Source organism: Vigna umbellata, chromosome 1, assembly GCF_029865625.1.
Source record: "Vigna umbellata cultivar VRB3 chromosome 1, Vumbellata_1.0, whole genome shotgun sequence".
Lineage (NCBI taxonomy): Eukaryota > Viridiplantae > Streptophyta > Magnoliopsida > Fabales > Fabaceae > Vigna > Vigna umbellata.
The window spans coordinates 67,795,863-67,802,566 of NC_142165.1; the positions used below are offsets into that span (position 1 = coordinate 67,795,863).

Genomic DNA, 6,704 nt, shown 5'->3' on the forward strand with positions numbered 1-6,704 from the left:
AAATTCTTATTTCATTTACGTCAAATAAAAAAGATTTGAAAACGACTTTAACTAAATTGTGAAAAGTGTAGTAATTTCATGATGCATACTTTTATATAATCACAGTTTCTTAACATTTAATGAACAACAAAGAAAATTGAAACTTGTGTAAAAATATTATTAATTATTTATATCTTTGTTTACAAATTGAAACAGATTATAGAATTGTTTTTTTACTTTTTCCTTTTATATATATATTATTAATTATTTATTATTTCTCATATTTAATACACTGATTATATTTTATTCATGAATGTTAGATAATGTCAAATTAATTTGAGCAATGAAAAATGAATTAAAAGAGGTAAATAATTGAAAACAAATGAACCTGACGTGAATCGAACACGCAACCTTCTGATCTGGAGTCAGACGCGCTACCATTGCGCCACAGATCCAATTTTATTTATTTTGAAACTTGTCTAATAATTCATAATCTAAATCTTAATACTAATCCTTAAATAATACAAATGATATATGCTATTAGGGTTTTTCACGTAATTAATAGAAAATGTTATATGAATGACAAAATAACTCAAATTTGAACCTGACGTGAATCGAACACGCAACCTTCTGATCTGGAGTCAGACGCGCTACCATTGCGCCACAGATCCAAAATTACTTACCTGAAAGTTTTGCTCTTAATATTTATTCTGAATATTAATATTAATCCTTCAAATATAATAGACACTCGGGTGTTCCTTTTTCTATATCATAAGACTGTCTCTAACCCTTAAATAAGAATAACATGTCTTAATTATTTTTTTTTATAAGTTTTTTCTTTTATTTAAAATTGATCTTTTTTAATATGAAAAAAAGAGTTTTACTTTTAGAGATATTTTTTTTACTAAATTATCATCCGAATAAATATTTTAGATTTTTTTTATATATAATACTTCAAAGACTAGGTTTTGTGAAAAATGGATTCTTTAGTCTTTGATATCCAATTGTGTATTTTTTTATAGTGAACGAAAGTCTATCAAAAGAATTAAATACGTTTAACAGTTTGAAGCTAACAATTAGAACTATATATAAGAGAAGGATTAAGTGGGTTGATAAAGGTATTTAAAAAGAAAAACTTCCTTTTAGGGTTTACATTAGGAAACAATGAATTGAAAACTAATATATAACAATATGCTTGTAGCACTCTAGTTTTTTGAGAGGTAAAGTTAAAAAATTATGGTGATAACAAGAAATATCATAATGTTTAGAATTTATATTTATAATCAAAGTTTGATTTGTTAAGAGTAAGTTTGGTGTATTTGGAGGAATAATTGAAAAATATGCTGGAGTGCTCATCAAAAATTAAATTTTGAGTAATAAATAAATTACTTATTTATATTAAAATTTGTATCAATTTAACTTAATCATTACTTTTCTGCCTTCTCCAAATTATATTATGTCAACATAGTAATTTTTTAATTGTTTTCAAATTTTGAGAGTTTAAATAATTTGAACTTCAGAGAGATTATATTTTAAATAAAATGAAGAATAAACAATTATAACGTATTTATAGATTTGATATTTAGTAGATCGATCGGTTGGACAACATGAACCGAGTGGTCGATCTTAAACCACAATTAGAATTGATGATGATTAACTTAAATCAAAGTACGTTTATTATTATTTAGGTCGTAATTATGCCAACTCTAATTTGAAGCTCATTATAAATACAAGATTGTCATAGTGTGGTAGGTTAGTTACATTTTAATACGCATTTATTGTTAAGATTACTAAATCTTTCCTAACTTTGACATCAGAGTATCTTTTGTAGATAATCTACTAGTACGACCGCGTGGGGTGGAGGACGAACGATCACCAAAACATGTAGTTGGATGAATGAAACATGGAAGACTAATAAACCTCAATCCCACGAACTGAAACAATTGTTTTGGTTGTTGTAAAATTTTATTTATGTATAATTACATAATCTTTTATATAATTTTTTTACTTTTATCTAATTATTATTTGGTACTCTAATTTAAAATTATATAATTATCATTCCTTTCTAAAATATTTGACATTGAATATATTATTTTGATGTTGAATATTTAATAATATCATGTTTCAATTTGTTGTAATTTTTTTATAATAATTAATTAATTGATAACGAAATAAAAAGAAAAAGATATGAATATGTGTATGAACATACTCGTCGATGAGAATAAAGATAATAAAACAAATTATACTCTTTAGAAATAAGAACGAGTATGAATTTTTATTTATAAATGAAATAATAAAACAAGTCTTTGTCCTCTAATTATAAACGTGATATTAAAATATAATATTGAATATATATATATATATATATATATATATATATATATATATATATATATATATATATATAGATAAAAGAATCAACAATTAAAAAAAAATCTCATATATTACAGATGTGGATAACTTCACAATAAAACTATGTTATTAGTGTTAACAAATCATTAGTTTATAGTGTAAGGATTCAGAAATTCAGAGAAAGTGGAAGACAAATGTATGCAGCTGATTGGACCGATCGGTTTTTGACGGTAGTATATAAAGGAACTTTTCAAAATTTCGTGTCATTCTCTGTATGCACTTCTTCTCTCCAAACTTCTGAGTTGTTTCTTTCTCCTCCTTCTCTCTACAAATTTTCTCTAGAAATTCTCACATTCTCTTCATCTGATCATCAATCAGGTCGTTCCTGAGTCTTCCTGGTGTCAAGAGCTTTCTTTTGAATCGATCAAGTTGTTGTTCTGAGCTGGTAAGTTCATTCTTTTCTTAGAAGTTCTATTTTTTGACACATGCAAGCTAAGTTTCTGGTCGCATGTGTTTATCATATTTTTCTCTTAAATTTTGATCACATTTATGGTCTTTTGGTTGGTCTATTTCCATTAATCGGTGAACCATAGGTTTATAGAATTTTTGGTGGTGAGCGAGTTTCGGCAACTGTGAGCTTTCAGTCCAGTTAAGAGCTAAGGGAAGCTAAATAATTTAACTTGTATGTTTATATGTTTGTAATGAATTGTATGATTGATTGAGATGCATGTTGAATTTCTGTTTTTGATTGAATGTGAGAACTGAACTCTGTGAACTGGATGTGGGGAGTATTATGCAGAAAAAGTGTTCGGTCAGTCTCAATTTGAGGAAGTGAGAGGGTGAAAATGAGAGTTAGAGGTCGAGAGTGGTTTTTGGCAGTGAGGTGAGTTTGAAAAAGTGTATTGTGACTTGTTAGAATCATTAAAATGGTGAAAAATGTATAAAAGTGGTAAAATCTGAGCTTGGGTCCTTGAGTTGAGTTTATGTAGATTTCTGGGTGTGTTTTGGGTGAAATTTGGTGAAGGGAGGTTAGAGATGTTTAGGAACCCTTAGATAGGTTTGAAGTGGTGTAGAAATCATGTTTGGAGGATTAGAAGTTGGAAGAATATTGGGTTTTAGGTAAATTCCGGTGTTCTTCGTAATTCTGCAGAATTATGCAGAACGCGAAGTGTGCACTGTTAACCGCTCGGCCATGTGTTGATTGGCCGTTCGGCTATGTTCAAATACTCGATCATTAACTGGTTCTATATCTTTGGAGTCTTACCCGTTCATGACCGTTCGGTCTTAGGTGGGTGGGTGGTTTCTTAGGAGCGTTCGGTCTTATACTAGCAGTTATGCTAGTGTTAGCGCTCGGTCTTATACTAGTAGTTATGCTAGTTTTAGTGGTGAGAAACTGCTCGGTCTCCAAAGTTCACAGGGTTTTCAGTCTCTTGAGTGAGTATATGATTGATGAATGATATGCTATGTTAATTGATGAGAATTATATTTTTAAGTAATGTGGAAGAGAATTCCAAGGAGGAATGTCTCATGGATGGTATTGGAATTGTAAAGTATGAATGTGGGTATCGTGCTAAGGTGGTGTTTATCCTGACATTCTGTGATTACTCATTCTCAAGTAGAGAGGAGTAACTCATGTGTGAGAATGGCAGGAGGTCCTTTAACCTCAGGGTAAAGAGGTAATCTTCACTGGATTAACCTTGTAGGGTAGCTTGATGGGGGTCTTGCTGTTTCACCACCACAAGTGCAAAAACGCTTGTAGCTACACATTCATACAATTCGGATGGTCAAGTCAGGTGTTCGGACTATGCATAAATTCTGGTGTTCGGTCTATGCATGAGTATATTGTTTGGTTTGTATATGCTTGCTTGTATTCAGTTTTGGTATGTTGTAGTGTTTGGTATTGCATTGTTTGGACTTGGGCGAAATGTATGTATGTGTATACAATTAAATTACATTAGCTTACCCCTTGTTTCTTGTTTTGTCCATGTTTCCTGTTCGGTTCTTCTTTTGCAATGATCACCCTATGGGTGTGAGCAGTTGGAGAGGAGCTCTCGGTGGTGCAGTCTTTGGAAGGAGAGGACCCCTCGGCTTAGTACAAGACCGCTCGGTCTTGTGAATAGTTTTGTAAAAATCGTTCGGTTAGGTACATAGTTTTGGAATAATATAGGTCTTTTGTAAAGTTTTAAATATTATGGTTATTTTGTAATAACTGTAAGGTTAACTCTATTTCCAGTAATTGTTTTATCATATTATTAAATGATGACACCTGTATATAATTTTATGCTATATTTTTGGAATGTTACATATAGTTTATTGAGTGTTGATTTCAATTCGATCAATAATAATTACTTTCTATTTTCTTTTTTGATGTATTTTTAGGAATAGATAAAATTCTAATAGTGATTGAAACATTCACGTAGGAAAGAGGAGGAAAAATTAAGATTTTTTCGAGCATTATATAAATAATTTTTATTTGATTAAAAATTGAAATTAATTAATTTTTCTTTTTTGTAGATATATATATATATATATATATATATATATATATATATATATATATGTGTGTGTGTGTTTTACATATTTGTAATTATTCATATTCATAATTGTTTTTAAATGAATTTATTGAGAGGTTAAGTGGTTGCTTTTGAATGTTAGACAATTTAGTATTCTAGATCAAGCATTGAAAAGTAACTAGATAAAATATCTATCTAAAAAAGATTCTTAAACGTTTAAGGCAATAAAAAACAATGTAATAAAATAAATGAAAGATATGAAAATAAAAGAATTTAGTTTTAAATACGTGATTATAATACTCAAATGACTTAAGATAAGATAAATAATGTAATTATTTGCAAAATGTAAGAGATTTTCAACTGAAAATGTTAATTAGGGTGAGAGTTTGGTTTGAGAATTCTCCTATATATATTCTCATTGAGTTTGTTTAAGATGTTGCAAGCTTTTATCTAGTAAGGTTTAATAGCCAATTTAGTCCTCACTTTGGTTGAAAAATCTCAATTTAGTCCCTCGTTATAAAAGTGTTTTGAATTAGTCATAACTTTTAAAATAGTGGGTCAGATTGGTCCTTTCTGTTAAATATAAGTTAACAAAATTAATGGATGATGATGTGACACAACTTAAAGCTAACGAGGGACCAATCTAACACATCAGCTTTAAGCTGTGTCACATCATCATCCATTAATTTCGTTAACTTATATTTAACGAAAGGGACCAATCTGACCCACTATTTTAAAAGTTAGGACTAATGTAAAACACTTTTATAACGAGAGACTAAATTGAGATTTTTCAACCAAAGTGGGGACTAAATTGGCTATTAAACCATCTAGTAATTAGTTAGTATGAATTACAATATAAACGTTATCAATTTGTATTAGCAATATGTATTATTTAATAATATGTATTACTATCAAATTTAATATTAATGAACTATTATTTCTTAAAATAGTACATGTACTAAAACTGTATATCTCTCTCTAACAATATGGTTCAAGTAATATATAAGGTTTTATTTTCTTAAATAAGATTTTAATTTTGAATCATGCAAATAAAAGAAACGTAATTAAGAGAGAAATGTACAAACGCAGTTAACTCTAAAAGAAATATTATCAGTAGATATATATTAGCAATGCTTATATTAAAAGTTCAATTTTTGTAACAACATGCAAGTCTAACAATGATCAATTATTAAATGATTATATTCTCAGTACGATTATAGTCATTAACAATGAAATCAAATCTCATTTCTTTTATTCATGAAATATTGAGGGTGAAATGTCCAAATCCCTTCCATTTTATAAATGCTTATTTCGTTCTCATATTAAGAGTTAAATTTCTTGTTTAGTATTCAATTTTAAAAATGAAGACATTTGGTCTCTATGTTATGAAAAATATATGAATAAGGTGCACAAAGAAAAAACAAATTCAACAAATCATCAAAGAAAAAGCTGAACAAGAGATAGAAAAAGCTGGACAGCAGTAGAGAGAAGAGAAAAAGTACGGCCACATCGCCATAGACTTAACGCCGTTGTTGTCAACTTAATGGACAAGACCTTATTTATACGCTTTTCATAACATAGAAACCCAATGTTTTTATTTTTAAAACCGGATATTAAACTGAAATTTACCTTTTAACATGAGGACGAAGTAAGCATTTAAGTCTTTTTTTAATACTAAAGCAAGTCTTTATCTTCATAGCTAGTAAACCCAAATTCCTCCCTTTTAAATGGTCCTTTAATAATTAAGCTGCATAATATTGAGGAGTTTGGCTTAATCAATACATAAATCTTTGCTCTTACATATCATTTGTGCTTAGGCTTTATTTTCTATTTCAAATTGTGATGACAGTGGCAGATTTG

General features: G+C 28.8%; 2 non-coding genes across 2 annotated transcripts; both read right to left on the minus strand.

Moving 5' to 3' along the window:
* Positions 1-362: 362 nt before the first annotated feature.
* Positions 363-434, minus strand: TRNAW-CCA (transfer RNA tryptophan (anticodon CCA)). The gene has a single exon. It is a non-coding gene; the product is annotated as a tRNA-Trp (tRNA).
* Positions 435-578: 144 nt separating this feature from the next.
* Positions 579-650, minus strand: TRNAW-CCA (transfer RNA tryptophan (anticodon CCA)). The gene has a single exon. It is a non-coding gene; the product is annotated as a tRNA-Trp (tRNA).
* Positions 651-6,704: the final 6,054 nt, after the last annotated feature.